This window comes from Phacochoerus africanus, chromosome 7 (assembly GCF_016906955.1).
Source record: "Phacochoerus africanus isolate WHEZ1 chromosome 7, ROS_Pafr_v1, whole genome shotgun sequence".
Classification (NCBI taxonomy): Eukaryota; Metazoa; Chordata; class Mammalia; order Artiodactyla; family Suidae; genus Phacochoerus; species Phacochoerus africanus.
The window spans coordinates 76,031,917-76,051,214 of record NC_062550.1 but is presented as its reverse complement, the minus strand read 5'-3'; the positions used below and the strand labels follow the sequence as shown (position 1 = coordinate 76,051,214).

Below are 19,298 nucleotides of genomic sequence, written 5' to 3'. Positions count from 1 at the left end.
GAAAATTATATAAAGTAATTCAAAATATTTTTATTATTTTCATCCCTGCTATTGACATAACTTCTGCGTAAGACATGAGTTCTCTTTTATTAAAATATTAAATATGAGTTCTTGTCGTGGCTCAGCAGAAATGATTCTGACTAGGAACCATGATGTTGCGGGTTCGATCCCTGGTCTCACTCAGTGGGTTAAGGACCTGGCGTTACCGCTGGTGTAGGTCGCAGACCTGGCTCAGATCTGGCATTGCTATGGCTCTGGTGTAGGCTGGCGGCAACAGCTCTGATTAGACCCCTAACCTGAGAACCTCCATATACCAGGGGTTTGGCCCTCAAAAGACAAAAATAAATAAATAAATAAATAAATAAATAAATAAATAAATAAAATATCCACATTATTTTTGATGGACAGAATATATTTCAAGTTTTAAATCACTATATGTTTTTACATTAATTTTATAATCAATAAAGTAAAGAAAAAAAACCAATATGTTCATTCCAATCACTCAAACTTGCCATTTTTCAACTATCCATGTAAAACTGTAATAGAATGTACTTACTGAGTTGGGGAGATTGGGGACAAGGAGCTGCAATATTGAAAGATATCTAAATCTTGGTAACCAGGCATATTCCCTAAGGCATATAGTGAAATTGATCTTTTTTTACTTTCATTCTTTTTTTAAAATTTATTTTTATTTTATTTTTATTAGAGTATAGTTGATTTATAGTGTTGTGCTAATTTCTGCTATACAACATAGTGATCCAGTCACACATTCTTTTTCGCATACTTCAATCATGTTCTATCCCAAGAGATTGGATAGAATTCCCTGTGCTGTACAGTAGGACCTTATTTCTTATCCATTCTAAATGTAATAGTTTACATCTACCAACCCCCAATTTCCCATCCATCCCACTTGCTCCCACCTCACCTTTGGCAACCACAAGTCTTCCTCTATAACCATGGGTTTATTTCTGTTTTGTAGACAGGTTCATTTGTGCTATATTTTATATTCAATATATAAGTGATATCAGATGGTATTTGTCTTTCTCTTTCTGACTTACTTCACTTAGTATGAGAATCTCTAGTTGCATCTATGTTAATGCAAATGCTATTATTTCATTTTTTGTGGCTGAACAGTATTCCATTGTACACATGTACTACATCTTCTTAATCTGTTCATCTGTTGATGGACATTTAGGTTGTTTCCACATCCTGGCTATTGTGAATAATGCTGCAATAAACATAAGATGCATGTATCTTTTTGAATTAAAGTTTTGTCTGAATACATGCCCAGGCGTGGGATTGCTGGGTCATATGGTAGTTCTATATACAGTTTTCTGAGGAACCTCCATACTGTTTTCCATAATGGTTGTACCAATTTACGTTCCCACCAACAGTGAAGGAGGGTTCCTTTTCTCCATACTTTCTCCACCATGTGTTATTTGTAAACTGGTTAATGATGGCCATTCTGACAGGTGTAAGTTGGTAGCTCATTGTAGTTTTGATTTGTATTTCTCTAATAGTGATGTTGAGCATTCTTCATGTGCATATTGGACATCTGTATGTTTTCTTTAGAGAAATGTCTATTTAAATCTTTTGCCCATTTTTCAATTGGGTTATTGGCTCTTTTTCTGTTGAGCGGTATGAATTGATTGTATATTTTGGATATTAGGCCCTTGTCAGACACATCATTTACAGAGATTTTCTCCCACACTGTGGGTTGTCTTTTTATTTTTTTTAATGGTTTCTAAAGCTGATCTTCATTGAGACTGAAAAACCACATTCATAGAGAAGTTGACACTTTTGATACAACATTCAGATCTCCAGGTACAACAGGTGTACTTTAAGTCCAGCCACACTTCAACTCATTCTTCCCAATATTTGCTTGTATAGCCTTCAGTTACATGATACCATATCCTTCTCAAAAATCTCACCCCTTGCTTAAGCTAGAGATAGACTTTTGTTTTTGGAAAAAAAATCTACTATTATAGGATTCATCTTGCATTTGATATGTATAATTAACATTACCAAATGTTCTCCCCAAAGTCTATTCATTTGATAGTGACTTAATAGTATTTTAAAATTAATAAAATGTGGTGACATTAATTCATGTGAACATTCATTCAACATACATTTATTGAGTATCTACTATGTTCATGGCACTGTGCTAGACACTGGGAATGTAGGTGCCCTTTCTATTCTTAAGTCACATACAGAAAATCTCTCTGGTTAATATAATTTTTTTTATTCTGTATGAGTTAAGAAGGAGAAAAAGGTTCTAAAAGCATCTCTCCCAAGGAAAGAAGTTTAAAATTATTCATCATTAATTCATATTTTAGAGGAACTAATAATGAACTAATTAATAAAAAAACACTATTCATCGGTACATCTATTAGACATCTTGTAAAATTTGTATATTTCTCAAGTGGCATTTTGTTCCTCATCCACTAGTCAAATTTTCCATACTTGAGCAAAGTGACCATTTTTAAACTTAGATTATGTTTATGGATAATTTAGTTTTCAAGTTAAATCTGGCTTTCTTCTAGTAAGTCATAATAAAAATTACTTAAAATTTTGCACTGCCTTCATTATGTCTGTTTTAGTTAAAATGAAAGAAAGATGAACAAACTTATTAACATAGGACTCTGAAATGACATTGATTATATATGAATACTTACATATATTTGAAGATTCCCATAGAGTGCCAAAAAATTTAGTACAATTATGGTGATATTGAAGATAAACTTTAATCTCTTAATGCTAAACCTAGAGATTTAGTAACAGTATAACAATCTCTTGGTTTTCCCATCTTTAAAGGGAGGATATCATAGTCTTCCAGAGAGGATTAAATGAGAATATGCATTCAAGCATGATTTCAGCACAAAACCCATAGTTTGTTTCTTCTGTCCTTTCAAGTTGTGTTTATTAACTGTCTACCTCTTTTTAGTGTGAACCTCTGAAGTTGATAGTCAATACCATTCATTTCATAACTACAATGAATAAACTATTATACAAATATTTTTAAACTATTCTAAGTATGCTTTGATTGCCTTATCCAGAAAGATACACTTGATGCCCTCCCCTAATTTTGGCTAAAGCCAAATTCATATGCACTTATCATACCTGCTTTTACATTTACAAGTGTGATCTTTTTCCAGTAAGCTTTCTGCTGCCTTTTCTCTTTTTCTAATAGACTGAATCATCCGTAGCAACAGGAGATATACTTCCCTTTGCATAGTCATTGCCCACAGAAGGGGCTTAATAAATATTTGCTGATTTAATAAATTCATGCACTCCCTGATTTCAACAGATTCATAATTATGTATGGTGACATACATATTTATTACATATGAAAGTAACATCATTTCATCAATTAGATTGTACCATAGTATCTGGTATATATAAATCTATTTATTCCATCTGAATATAAACTTGTTGATGCAAAGGTCACACTTTATTCATCCTTGATCACTGAAGTCTGGAAGAGTGGCTAGCATACATGCAAGGTTTGCCAAATATGATTGCTCAGTTCAAGAGCATTAAACACATAAAGTGGGCATGTAGAACTTGGGAAGATGCTGTTACTAGCCTTGTGCAGAAAAGTTTAATTCAAGTGATTAAAGTGGCAACTAAATGCATCACTTAGAAAGAATAGTCTTATAGCCCAGATAAATGATCCTTGTTTCTGTGTGGGATTAACTGGAATATGGATATTTTAGAAATGATCATACTGACAATAAACATAAAAGTTTTAGGAACAGTGGACATAAGGGTTTTGGCTAGTAAAATAGATAGCAATAAATTGGCTTGAGAAATATGGTTGATGTATCAGAAAAATATGTTTAGAGGTTAGATTGGAGAACAAAAGCAAAGAGTGGCATAAATTCTAAGTTTGTATATGTAGTGAATGAAAGTGTCTCTTCTTCTTAGAACCCATGTATCTGAAGGGCAATCAAAATAGCCATAAAGCCAAGATTCTCGTGCAAATGTTATTGTATATGGCACTTTTATATTCATTTATAATGACAATTATATTTTTTAAAGTACTTACCTATGTTACATAATTTTACTAAGTGTTTGTAAGCATGAATTCTTGTCTAAGAGAGACTTAAGGGCAGACAAGTCTGAAGAAAAAAAAAAAAAAGACCAAATTGCTGTGATCATCTTCTTTATGTTCATTGACACATATCACTTTTTTTTTGTCTTTTTGTCTTTTCTAGGGCTGCACCCATGGATATGGAGGTTCCCAGGCTAGGGGTCTAATCGGAGCTGTAGCCGCCAGTCTACGCCACAGCCACAGCAACAGCAATGCCAGATCCGAGCCACGTCTGCGACCTACACCGCAGCTCACAGCAACACCAGATCTTTAACCCACTGAGCAAGGCCAGGGATCGAACCTGCAACCTCATGGTTCCTAGTCGGATTCGTTAACCACTGAGCCACGACAGGAATTCCTGACTATCACTTTTAACAACAATGACAACATAAGGAATTTTTTCTAAAAATGAAATTATATTCATGTTTTCTATGGTCTGCCAAATTATTTTTTTGGGAGGAGTTAAAGTTCTTATTATCTACTTGTGTTACCTCTCAGTATTATTTTCCAGCCAAATCCTATATACCAATCAGGCTAGGACCAGAACTCAGATGATAGGAAACATAAAACTAGGAAATAATAAATAAATTTTATGCTTATGATAATTTCTCAGAGTAAATTTCCTCAGTAGAAAGCATATCTGAATTTTCTACTAAAGGTTTCTCTCTGTAGAAGATCATTGTCTGTCATGACCTCAAAGCATTTTTAAAAATTATAATAACAAATTGCAAATTATAAAAAAAGTCTTACAAGAAGAAATCCAATTTTTCCCTTTCCCCCAGCCAATTTTTCCCTTTCCTAGGCATAAGGAAAGGTAACAATTGTAGTTGCTTTCCATTATGCTTATCTATTTATTCTGGAACTTGGATGTCCTCATACTGACAAATTTAGTTTATTACTAGTCCAGCTAATCCACCTCTTGGCTGCCTACTCACTTAGTTCTTCAATAGATTTCTCCTGTTTGTCACCCAGCTTCTCTTGTTGCCAACTAATATATCATCTTCCATCTGTTTGAATTCCTCTGTTCTTTCTGGCACAGCTCCGCCTCCAGATTCCCTCACAGCCACCTACCTTGCTGCCTTTCCATCTGCTAGTATGACTAGTGTCTTTTCTAACCTGTTCCTGATCTAAATCATCTCCAATTTTCTACTTGAATTTCTTTATCAAAAGTTTATCTCATCAAGAACTATTGTGATTGCAATGATTCCTTATAATCATACAAAGGGGGAGTTAAAAACATGCATTTAATGCTTTAATTCTTCTATCCTTTAAGATCATTTACTGTTCTTGGTTTCTTTCAATGATAATGGTTTGAAGGAATAGAAGGCACTGTCCTTTGGTATACATCCTTCAGCAGGGCTCAATTCTTAGTCTTGAGGTTAAGTGCCTTTGTCATTGTTCCAAAGTTTTGCATTCACTGATAACCAGCAACCTTTTCTTGAACACCTCATTCTCAAGACAGCTCAATTTTTTAGGCTTAATGTAGCAGAAATAGTTTTTGTTTAGGATGTATGTTATAGTTGCCTACTGGATATAAAAGACTTTATATAAGCAAAACAAGCATTTGATAATTACAATTTCAGGCTTTGATATTTAAGGAGCATGAGGTGGCATTTTCTCTTGACATTGATTTATTTGCTTGATGAGGTAGATGCTTATTTTCCTGTAGCAGATATAACATATTACAAGTTAAAGAGGACGCAGGAAAATGTTTAGAACTTTAGACCTATATACCTTGTCATGAGACTGAAAACTAACTGCCCACTCACATTTCTGGAGAGCATACCCTCCCTCTATGCACCACAATTTAGAATATGATTAAGCTTATGTTTACAAGAGGTTCACTTAGAAATTACCCTTCAATTCAAAATAATATTGCAGTTTAATGAAAAGGTAATGCTATATCTATTTATGCTAATTAATGTTAAAGAAGATGTTTGTTTTAATATATTTTATTATTATTTAGGTATGGTAAAGCCAACAGATCTGGTGAAGGTTATCGTTGAAAACACAGCTTGTTATATGCACAGATCCTGAGAAGAGGCACATATCTGGGGACATACAGGGAATCATGGGGTTGGGCCTGGTGAGGAGGCAGAGCCTTATTATAGTTTTCTCAGAAAGGAGGCAAGATAAAAATAGATTTAGGATTGGCCAGTTTGAATTATTTTAGGGGGCTCTGGGGCATTGGTATGGATCCTGTTTGTCTGGTACTTGTCCCTGGGGTGATTAGAGAAGGAAGAAAGTGGCTTGTGAGAACTCTGATAAAGAAGGTGGTTGAAGGCAGGGCTTTGGATTGGTTGGTTTGCGTTTGAAATGGCACTCTCTCTAGGGACAGAAGGCAAAGCATTAGAATACAAAAAGTAGAAGACATAATTAATACACTATTTAATTCGGGATTAACAATCATTAATAAAATGCTGAAAATTCATCTGATTTGAGGGTTGGAAATGTCTTTAGGGATAAATGTTTCCAGTGTGATTAAGTACTGTCTATGAGTGTCCAATGACTACAAGACATGTCTAAACATACTCCTCTGGTAGTTAAGGCTTTAATAACCTGTCTTCATCTTGTTTATTCTCAACTACACTTATCTAATTCCTCTATTTCTGTCTTGACACTAGAATATATAGTATTAATTTTTGCTTCCATCTCTTTATGCATATTGGTCTGGGCTCTATTTAAAAATTTTGAGCCTGGTTCCTCATTTCTCTTACACTAAAACTTTCAACCTAGGAATTCCCATTGTAGCTCAGCAGTAACGAACCCGACTAGTATCCATGAGGATACAGGTTTGATCCCTGGCCTCATTTGGGGGTTAAGGATCTGGCATTGACGTGAATTATGGTATAGATTGCAGATATGGCTTGGATCCTCCTTTGCTGTGGCTGTGGTGTAGGGTGGTAGCTGCAGCTCCGATTGGACCCCTAGCCTGGGAACTTCCATATGCCTCAGGTGCAGCCCTAAAAAAATAAATAAATAAAATAAAACTTTTAATCAAACATTTTAGCTGATGCTATGATGTAAAATTTCCCTGCATCTGAATTATCTGTTCTATCGAAGGCATAGCCCTTTATCTTTTTTTGCATCTAGAAAAAGCATGAAAGAAGATCCTTAATTAATGCTTCTTCATTGCACTGAATTGTCTTACAAGATTAAAATGATTAGGAAACAATAAATAAATGGGGTAAAAATGTATACTTATATTCAGAGAGAATAGATTGGTGAAACATGCATAAAGCTATAATAAAATGACACAGCCATCAGAGTCCACTCCTAAGAGCACATATGAAAAGGCAATATTTCATAAACTAATTTTTTAGTGAAAATAGTTTAAGGAGGGACTAATTTTATCATTTTCTCACATGGGAGAGAAAAGATTAAATCTCTTGCTATCACTCTTTATGATAATTCATACTCAAAAAAGTTTTCCATGTATTTTACAAAGCTTGTAACTCATAAGGACTGTTTAGTAAAGAATCCTATAGAGGATTACCTTGTGATATAAATATAAGCTCAGATTCAATCAATTTGTACATGTGTTTTAGGTTTAGAAAATGGGCAAACAATAATGTGGAAAAATGCATATTTATATTCAGAGAGAATAACTTGTTTACTTTTTTACTCTAATCTTCCATAAATAATTCATAACTTTCTACAAACTTAGTTTATTTTTAGATTTATTATAATGTATGTGCTAACATCCCTTAATAATACAAGTATATTTATTCCATATAAGAAAATTGACTGCTAGTTTACCATTTTAAAATATTCTTCTCAACTATTTCTTGTTCTACTAAATCACCTCTAAAATTTATTTTAATCTAAATTATAAAACCTTATATTAGTGAATCAAAATATTTCAGATATCTTATAAATTGATTTTTAGAGGCATTAAAAATATGTCAAATATGAATTAAGTACATTTTTCTTTCAAAAATTTTACATTTAATGTTTCACTACTATATGGACTTCTCATTCATTTTCCTTCTTTCCTTTTTGTTATATCCTTTTTATATTTTCAGTTTCCTTTCCAACCGAATTGAATAGGATCATACTTTGCCACAATAATCATTATCTAAACTCATTTTGGTGTTTCACCTCTTATGTTATTGTTGATATTCAAATATTCTCCTTAACCTTTTATTACTCTCTCCCAATTGATAACCTACAAAAATTAATTGCAGCGAATGTGGGAATTGGAATTGAGCACATCTCTTTATAGATTCCCCTCACACAATCTGGAAAATATTCTTTATCTGTCCATCAGATATGTTCAATGAGATTGATTAATGGCCTGGTTTGAGACTAGAACAATGACTGAGAGGCTTAGATAAGTACAAGTGCAGTGCTACATGGATCCCTTTGTTTAAACAAGCTCCCCATGTTGCCCCATTAATTTTACTGGTGTGATCTTGTCATCCAGCATGGGGCTTTTTCTTCGACTGTCACCTCAGCCAGATCCAACAAGTAGCCCTGTCATTACACTCATTATTCAGAATTCAGTCTGTCAGTAGGCAATAAACCCCTTTGAGTTTCTGCTCCCTCTATCCTTTCTATTTTCTTTTAGATTCCATTTTACTAGCTGTGAAGGGGCCACCTCAGCCAGGAAGAACTTAAGTAGAACTGAACACCATGACTCAGCATCAGGATACCTCTAAAATGTAGAGGCAGTTAATTCTTCATCCTTTCTTCCTCTCCCTAAGGAAAAACTCCCCTCCACGTGTGAGTGTGCTCATGTACCTATACTAGATCAGCCTGGAAGCTTGAAAAACATTCTATGGTGCCACATGCACAGAGCCACACTGCCACCAGACCGCTGACAGGAAAGCCAAGCAATAGGGTAACACCACCACAGCAGAATTGAAATGCTGTGAAATGCTTGCAAAGTATTTTTCCTATGCTATGACTATCATTGTTTTATAGTTCCTTTTTTAGTTTTTAATAAATGGTCCCCATTTTACAAAAAACATTTGACTTTACCTATTACTGGTTCTTGATAAATTATTAGCAAACACATTTTTAAAAACTTAACATCAATTAACATACAATATAATGATATTATATTATCTAATATTACATACATGTTATATATATTGTGTTTTATAAAATATATATAATGTATGTATCTATGTACATATATGCATATGTATATATATACACCTACATATTAATATTATAAGTGTACTGTTGAAAAAATCCTTAAAAATTTTTGCTATATCTAGAGTTTACTAAATCTTCGTTAATGCTATTTTCCCACCTGAAATAAAGGTGTAGGAATGCATATCATGATGCACATTATTTGCATATTTATTCATGATGTGCCATGATATTTAAGAAAATAACTTTAATTCACAAAGACTGGCAAATATAATGTTATATAAAACTGTATTTTTCAGTTTTTCAGAGTTTTTGTAAATTGTATTTGGATTTAATATAGCAGTTTCTACAATTGTATAAGCTTAATTTTTAAAAGACCAAAGAAAGAAATAAAACTTTTTTATAGGGGGTGGTGAGAGGTGTAGATTTCAAAATATGCTACCTATGCATTCTTTTTGGAGTAAGGCATTCTGGGCAGGAGAGGGTAAAAAAAAAAAAAAAATCACTACAGGTAGAAGTCCAACTGTTTTTTTTCTGAAAACAAGATCTTCCTTCAAGGACAAGCTAGTCCAAATTATTTTAATTCCATCTGTTCCATTTGTATGCAACACAGTATTTGAGTTTGAGTACCTCAGTGCTTTCCTCTGCTTCTGGGAAAAGGATTGAGCATTTTTTCTGCTTACCAACATTTTTTTTACCATAATTTGAAATGTTGACATTAAGGAAATAATACAGAACCAAAGGAATACCCTGATCTTGCTAAAACTTCTTCACGGGAGGTAATTTTTTTTTTTTTTTTTTTTGATTCTGCTCACTCTCAGTGCTGCCCCTCCCCAATTTGCAGGTTTCTGTCTATCCAAGACACACATATCTGAGCTCTGGTACCTTCTCGAAAAGCTTTTGCGTGCAAAATAAAACACCCTTCGGCACAATAGTGCCCCAAATATAAAATAAAGTCAGCTTTCGATTAGCATAACAATTGAGAACCGTGACACTGCATCGCAATACTGAGGTGTGAGTCAATCCTAGGAATACCGCATCACCCTTATTCTAACTCAGCACATTCTCGCTCGCAATGATCTAATCTAGAGAAAAGCCTCAGACTTACCTCCTATGTTGAATTATCTGTCGTTCTGTGTATAGTATTTATTGCAAACTGTCCATGTGAATGAATGCAGCGGCAGTTACACCACAGCACGCCTCTCTCCTGCAGCAGAAAGCAAGTTAAAAGGACTTCAAGCTGTGACCTCAGAGGAAGGCACAGCCGCTCCCATCCTTCAGCCAACCTTCTGGGGAGAGCAGGTTAGATGACAGTAAAGCTGGCTCTCTACATAGCAATACTTTCAAATAAACCATTCTGTGCTGGGAGCTCGGGGATTTACATCCAAATTCAGCTGGCTAGAGTCAATGCTGCTTCTATGCCTGAAAATATCAAGCATTTCACTGCAGTCACTTAATGCAAGAAACTATCTGAGGCGACTTCACAAACCCTGTCATTCTGTTCCTAGACTAAAGAATGAGCACCGCATGCATAATTCATGCATTAAAATCTTCAATGCACTTCCTGTAGCCGCTGTTCTCTCCAGTAATGGGCTATTGATCACCTCATCGCTAAGACAATTGGAGCGCCGTGATTGGTTTATTTCCACAAATAAAATTACAACCTAAATCATAGGCAGAATCCTCCAACCCTGCAGCATCCACTCGGGTAAAACCCTCACATAGAGGAGATGGCATTTGCATATTGCAGACTGTTTAAACTGGACTTTTCCACGGAAACGCTCTAGCATCTGTTGCCTTTTATTCAAAGGATGTATTTCTGCGGGTTTGGGGTGAATATTTTAAATTATAAGTGAGATATATAGAGTTGATTCTTTTTTCTACCATTTCTGGAAAGTCAGCAGGGCTAAACTGAAAATTAAGAAAAAATAAAACTGAAAGGATGATGTACTGCTATAAATCATAGGAGATTTTTATATGGGCTCATTTGAATAACATTTCTTAGAAGACTTTAATCTAAAAATAATTACTTTTTATTTCAATAATATAGAAGAGGTTTCTTTTTTTTAATGGTCGTAGTATATTGCTAACTACTTTGGGTCATAGTACCTGGACTCTGGGTGTGTCAGTAGTTCTGAGAGCCCTTTCTCTCAGAAGTTAAGCTAAGAACATGCCATGATTTCTACTAGTCTACTAGTCAAAAAAGCAAGCTTGAAATCAAATTGTATATATATTATGCTAATATTCATTAAAGGAAAACACAGGTAGCTTTTTAAAATATCAGAAGTATTTGAAAAAAATTACCAAAATGGGAGATCCATGTAAAATAGCAAGCGCTATTTTCCAAAGTATCCTCATTGTAAAAACTAATTAAATTATATTCACCAACAAGGCCTGAATATAATGTTATTAAAATCATTTAGGAGTCTAATGCCATGTCTTTTCGAAGCCTCTTTAAATATATATCCATACATATATATAAATTATATTTTATATTTTATTAAACAGGTACCACACAGACACACACATACAAATATCAGATTTCTATATTACCGCGCCTGACCATTGATTGGTAAGACCAGAGTGAAACCTTCAAGTTCATGGCTCAGAACTACAGTAGAGAATGACTTTCAGAGTAAAACCAAGGATTCCTATCTAACAATTACACTGCAGAGAGCAATTCATCATTGAAGGTGGCAAGATCATGGTTGTTTTCAGTCAATAAACCGGTAACAATTGCTATTAGTCTGTGAAGGTGATAGAGCCCTGATGGCAATAGAGATGGAGATAAGGGATGTTTGAGGAGATGGCACTTCCTTCCGAGTGCATTCAAGAGCATAATCCCTGCTAGACCATAGAGTAAACAGGCGCGCCTAGCTGATAAAGATTATGCTAAAATATTCTAATGGTAGTCTGAGAAATTAACTGTTCAAGTAGTGCGTATATTACATACTCCATATTCCACAGTGTTCTATTCTATACAAGCCAGATTCTATTTGTACATTTATATATATTACTTCTAACATAATGCAATTCAAGTAAACTATAATATTTTATAATATTTATCTGAATGTTATTCCTTATACAGAAAATCCAGAGAACTCAGACACTTAAAAAATTCTATAAATTAAGAGTTACGGATTACTATCCTGCCAAGAGTTTTATTCATTAATCATTTATTGAAATCTGAATGAAAATAACATCTCATTTAAAAACAGAAAATGCAAAACTATGAAATTTAAGTTATCATGTATAAGGATGTAGAGTACAATCATTTAGGAGATATAAATTGCTGACTAAACCAAAATAATTACAGTAATGTAAGCTTTAGACATTTAAATTCTCTGAAATGACAAGATTCAGTAGTGCATAATTAGGTGGTTAGGGAGAACATTTGCTTACTCTTTCTCTCCTGCGGTGAGTGAAAGCAAAATCAGTATCTTTTCTCACATACAAATATCCAAGACCCAAGTCTAAAATGACGACGGCAACTTTTCATCTACTTGGTGAATTTTCAGATTCAATTGTTTTAAAAGTGAGGAGATCTCTCTCTCAGACACACACACACACCCTCATCAACCTAGAATTGTCCAAGATTAGAAATCAGCAAAGGGAAGAGTATGGCCTGAGAAAAGCTACGGAGATACCGAGTTCCTAAGAAATCAGAGTGGGACAGCAAGTAAACCTTGAAAGGAAACATCTGAGAAAAAGAAATCAATTGTGCTCCCAGATAAGATAAAGCCCAGACTGTAATAAGAACCAATTTCCACTTTCCAGAAGTCTGGCTATGCCTGAGAAATACACTTAACCAATCTTTTCAAATAGATGGAAAACAGAAATGGCTCTTTTAGATGAATTTGATCTCTCTGCAGATCAAGAGTCTTCCAATATTTTGAATTTATAATGCATATAAAATATGGAGTGAACTCTGTAATGTACAATAGGGTCAATAAAGTGAATCAAAATTTGTGAATAAATCAAAACATAGTCTACTAAATTTGCAGTATCTATTAAGATGTATACCTAGCCTGCCTAACTATTGAAATTTGGAAAAATACACAATTTATATACCTTATAAGAATATGTAATTCAATGTATCATGAGAAATAGGAAAATAATTTGGCCTGCCAAAGTTTCTACATTCCTGAGTTCAAGAGACGTAGGAGCACACTGCATTTATTCTCTGAGATTTAAGACACTCTTTCCCCTTTGCTCATTCTGTCCTACCTATAACATAGTTATCTCCTAATCATAACACATTATTTAATCAAAAAATATTTATTATGTACCTTCTACATGAAAGGAATTGTGCCACATGCTATATATAGTGGCTGCCTCTAAGGTATTCATCCTTTAGTGAGGAAAAGTAAATACATAGAGTCAGAGTGATGAATATAATCACCCTGATACATGTTAAGATATGCAAATGAGATAATTACTAAAGCACGCTATGCCTGTATGTTAAGTAACTGTTAGATAAGTGTTATATATGAGGCATAGCAGCAGAAGAAATACTGGCATCACCAACTGCTCATGGGGCATTAGGGAATGATTCATGGAGGGGGTGATATTTAAAGAAACTGTGTGGCAAATGGAACTAACATGGGCCTTAATGTTTGACAAGTTTGAAATTAAATCCAAGTTTCCTTGAATTTGTTACCAAACCAAATTTGAGTGATTACTGTGCACAGTAAAGCCAATCTACTGATACCAGTTTGTGGTGAAGGAGAGTACAGTGTTTATTTTAAGGAACCAAACAATAAGTCTGGGGCAGCTATTGCTCAAAGAACCAGAACTCTCAGACGAGCTTCAGGGAGTATTTTTAAAGTCAAGGTGATGGAGGGGAGTCCTGAAGTATGTGATCAGCTTGTGCACAATTCTCTGGTAGGTTGATGGTGAGGAAACAGGGCAGTATCATAGGGGTTAACATTATCAATCCTCAGGCTCCTGTGGATCTGAGGTCTGTGTGCTCATGGTCATTGAGTGGTTAACTTCTTCCATTTGGCAGACATTGTAGCATCTGTAAAATAAACTCAGGAAATGTGTATCAGACACTAGGTACTTCAGGAAAGAACTAAAGATTGTGTGACTGCCATATGGCTGATTTACTGTTTAAATTGTTACCAGTTCTCCTAACCCACCTGCTACTTTCGTCGCTACATATTCATATCCTTTCAATCATTAATTCCTAAGCCAGGATTTTGTGATCTAGGTGAGGCCTGGAAGAAAACAGCTTTCCTAAAAAAGAGAAGGAGGCAGAGGACATGGGGAGAGGGATCTGTCATGGAAAGGTGTCATAGGGTTCTGCTTGGTTACAAATTCATACAAGCTTGGATGTGCTACCTATATTCCATGAGCATGAGTTTTATCATGTAGAAATCAAGTTAAATATCAATCTCTTTATCTTCTTGGAAGAATTAAATAAATGGCTTAGGGTATATAATTAAAAATATAGTTTTTTGGAGTTCCCGTTGTGGCACAGTGGTTAACGAATCCAACTAGGAACCATGAGGTTGTGGTTTCGATCCCTGCCCTTGCTCAGTGGGTTAAGGATCTGGCGTTGCCGTGAGCTGTGGTGTAGGTCAAAGATGCGGCTCGGATCCCACATTGCTGTGGCTCTGGCATAGGCCAGTGGCTACAGCTCAGATTAGACCCCTGGCCTGGGAACCTCCATATGCCGCAGGAAAAAGGCAAAAAGACAGATATATATATAGTTTTTATAGTCATCCAAATAAGAGTTTAAATCCTGCTTTGATTTCCCCATCTCTAAAATGGAATTTTATTGATATCACAGAGTTATTAGAAAATTCAAATATTGAAATAACTTTAAGTCACTTAATGTAGTTTCTGATACAGTAAGGACTTTAGAAACACTAACTTATTTTCTCTCAAAGTTTAGTCTTAAAAAGCTTTGAAGGGAAAGTTATTTTTATTAAAGAGAAGAGGGAGACATTTGTGGAGACAGGCCATCACTTGATACGCTGGAGAAACTGAAGTATCTATATTATGAGAATTTTGGAAACAATAGGTGATAAGGTAAATTATATGAAATCTGATTAATATAGGGCTCTTTTTTAAAACTGTTAAAATCCTGATTATACACAATATTTTTAACGTTATTAAAGAGTTTGAAGCTATTCCACAGAGAATGAGGTATTTAAAGATTTCATCAAGAGTTATATGACCAGATTTTTTGGCTGGAGGATAGATTTGATAGATTCCAGATTAACGCAATGTTTTTAATAGAATACCATTGTAGTCTACCAAAAGTGATGAGGGGGTACATAAGGCAGAGTAAGGGGTATGAAAATAAGGAAAATATTCTACTAGAGTAATTTAAATATTAGAGCAGTAGGACAAAGTAGGATTAAGAGACAGGGAGAAATTATGGAAGACTTTTAGGACTTGAGTAATTCAGTATCCTTCTCTTTTCACCCCTACCCAATGAAAAAGAAGAATTGTTGATATTGTGAGAAGATAATGAGATCATAATATTAAATAAAACAAAGGAGAAATAAGCTGGAAAGCAAGATGAAGAATTGCTAAAGAAATGGATACTTGTAGAACTTCTAGTAGACACTTAGACGGCCATTCTGTAGAGCTCACTAAATAGGTTTGGCAGTGGCGAAACTGTTTAAGCTATGGAAGTTGAGGACACAGCTCAGGGTTGAAAGTGTATAATGAAAAGAGGTAGAGGATGAAACCCTGAGATGTAGATAAGAAAATGTACATAGAAGACTTATATTATCTTAATATCATCATTAAGTTGACTACAAAAAGGAAAAACTGCTAGTATATATTAAACATATACTATAAGGCTAGAACACACTTAGTATTTTAACAAACTGATTTCATTTGCTTATGGCAAACCTCTTATGAGATAAGCAGTATTTACCTCCACTTTTTAATCAAAGTTTCTGCTCAAAGAGAGTAAAGAATTCGGCCAAGTCCCAGTAGGCACATGAAAAGATACTCAACATCACTAATTATTAGAGAAATGCAAATCAAAACTACAATGAGGTATCACCTCACACTAGCCAGAATGGCTGTAGTTAATAAGTATACAAATCAAAAATGCTGGAGAGGGTGTGGGGGAAGGGGAACCCTCCTATACTTAGTGGGAATGTTGGTGATAATGCTAACGTATGATCCATCAACCCACTTCTGGGCATATATTTGGACAACACCATAATTCAAAAAGACACATGCACACCTATGTCCACAGCAGCACTATTCACAATAGCAGAGATATGGAAACAGCTTAAATGTCCATTGACAGATGAATGGATTAAGAACGTGTAGTACATATATGTACTGAAATACTACACAGCCATAAAGGAAAAAAACAAAATAAGACCATTTGCAGCAACATGAATCCAACTAGAAATTCTCATACTAAGTGAAGTAAGTCAGAAAGAGGACAAATAGCATGTGGTATCATCTACATGTGGAATCTAAAATATGGCACAAATAAACCTAGGAAAAACAGACTTACAGACATAGAGAACAGACCTATGGTTGCCGAGGGGGAGGAGGAGGGGGTGGGATGGACTGGGAGTTTGGGGTTAGTAGATGAAAACTATTACATTTAGAATGAATAAGCAACAAGGTCCCACTGCATAGTATAGGCAACTATGTCCAATCTCCTGGGATAGACCATGATGAAAAATAGTATTTTTAAAAAAAGAGTGTAGATATTTGTATTACTGAGTCACTGCTGTACAGCATTGTAAATCAACTATGCTCTAATTTAAAAAAGAAAAATTGGGGAGCTAGCGATGGTAAATAGCATAGGTGAATAAAAAAAAAAATTGGCCAAGTCACATGACCAATGAACAGGTGAGCCTGAAGTCATATATTTTCCAATTTCACAATCTACACTCCTTCAACAATATCAAGTTGTTGAACCACTTCCAAGGACCACAGTCCTAATGGAATGCATTCTCTCTAACTCTGCTTTTCTACATCCCAGAAGACCAACAAACGGTCAGTTTTGTATTAAAAGTATAAAAAGAAATATGTCTAGTAATCACTATTTGTTTTTAAAGTAAGAAAAAATTAAAATATGGAAAAAAATTATTTACAATTGTTGTAAATACATAATATTTTGTAACTACATACGTCTATTTCCAAATGGACATTATGTCATTGTGTCTGAATTAATTTATAAAGAAGATATTATTATTATTCTCTATAGATAAGAAAACAAGCTGAAATAGTTTTAAGTAACTTTCTTAGGGGTACATAGATATAAATAAGAAGAATTTAAGTTCCATATGATCAAAGCCCATGTTTATCACACTATAATATCCTTTAACACTATTTTTAAACATTCACCAAGAAAGAAACAAAATAGAGCTAAAACTATCAACATAGAGGGAGCTGGCAAGCTTAATGCGGAGGAAAAAAGTGCCGAACACACACATCATTGTTCCAAGTATATAAAATTTAAAAGCAAGCAAGATGGTATGATGATCTATTTTGCCTACAACTATATGTAAATAAGACATGAAAATCAAGGTCTGAGAAGTGTATAAATACCAAATTCTGGATTATAATTACTTCTGGGGAGACGGAGAAGGCTATTAATGGGGAGCAGGACCAAGAGGATTTCATTTGCATAAACTGTTATTCATCAAGCTAGCAGGGGGCACACATCTTTCAGTTAAATAAAGAAGAAAGTAGCTATAGGGAACAGGAATCTTAATATGCTCAAAATTTGAGAAACTTGTCCATTGCCCATGAAACATTAAGCATTCCTACTTCCATTAATATCCCCAACATCTTCTCAGTGTTTCAGTTAGCTTACAGAGCTTAGTATACTCAAATGATTTCCAAGGTCTCATATAAATGAACAACAGTAGTTCAGTCTCCATGGAAAATGAAGCTACTAAGACTTCTCTTAATGGTTATAGGTATAATCGAAAAATATAAAATCTTTTAAGTCTATGGAAGTATAACAACTCTCAAATAATTACAATAATTCCTATTTAATTATATTGACTTTTCATATTTTAAGAGAGGCAGGTTTGCTTTTTACAGGACTAGATGCTCTTGGAGGAAAGCATATTTAACTTCAAGTGAGAGATTCCAACAACCAGTCCTACACCATGAGATTTCTTAAACAGTTCTGGGTACATGCCAGTATGTATCTGCAGATGCACATTAGAAAAGAATCTTAAAATTTTCATCCTACTTCTTTTATCTGGTAACGTATTTAAAGATTCACAAAACGATTCAGTCTAAATACATTTCTAGTCTTGAGACAATTTAGACTTACTTCATTATGTCTCAATTTCTTTTACTCAATAAAAAACTGCACACTCTCAGGTCTCTTAAGATTGTTGAGCTATTGAAAAGAATGATTTGACCCATAAGTAACTCCTTAAGAAGGTTTATTACAAAAATATGGTTTATTGTATGAAGTGATGAATGAATAAATACCAAAACCAAAATAAATGATATATTCACTATAACATTTGATTAACAGATTAAAAACACAGACTCTTTTTATGGACTTTATCAAGTTTTAGCCTCATTATTGCTCAAAAGTACTTAATTAAAAACTTCTAAATAGATATATATTTTAAATGATCAGATCATGATTCTAATGCACAAGTACATATTGTGTAGATATGCGGATATGCATACGTATACAAATATTTTACAACTTTAATACAAGTGTATGCTATATTTCACATTATTAACATACAACTTGCTGAATTTTTGCAAACTAGCACAGCTATGTCACCCACACTCAGATCAAAAAACAGTACATTACCAGGAGCCCAGAGGCCCTGTGTTCTCCCTTCCATCCTTCACCACATGCAAAGATAGCTACCGTCCCGTGGGCTAACATCCTAAATTAGTGTCGCCTGGTTTTTCACACAACCAATTTAAAACCAAATTATACTTCTGTAGAATTCTCCAGATAGAAAACCATTTTAGAAATAAGTTTGGATAAACTTTTTTATGTACACTTTCCATTCTTTGACCCTAGTTCAATGCAAAATGTAACTGTTATACTTTCATTTAATATGGCATAAGATATAAGTTATTTTTATATGAATATTTTGGAAATATTTTTTTCTATCCAAAACTGGGT

General features: G+C 34.3%; 1 protein-coding gene across 2 annotated transcripts in view; it reads right to left on the bottom strand.

Annotated features, from left to right (window-relative positions):
- The window catches only part of CNTN1 (contactin 1), a 325,309-nt gene that overhangs the window by 201,013 nt on the left and 104,998 nt on the right, over positions 1 to 19,298 (bottom strand). Inside the window, exon 3 of one of the 2 annotated variants that reach the window (XM_047787973.1) lies at positions 10,302 to 10,400. The exons of the other annotated variant lie outside the window; for it this stretch is intronic. The gene's annotated coding sequence lies outside the window, so the exon portion shown is untranslated. The remainder of the gene's footprint in view (positions 1 to 10,301; positions 10,401 to 19,298) is intronic. 2 annotated transcript variants of the gene reach the window in all.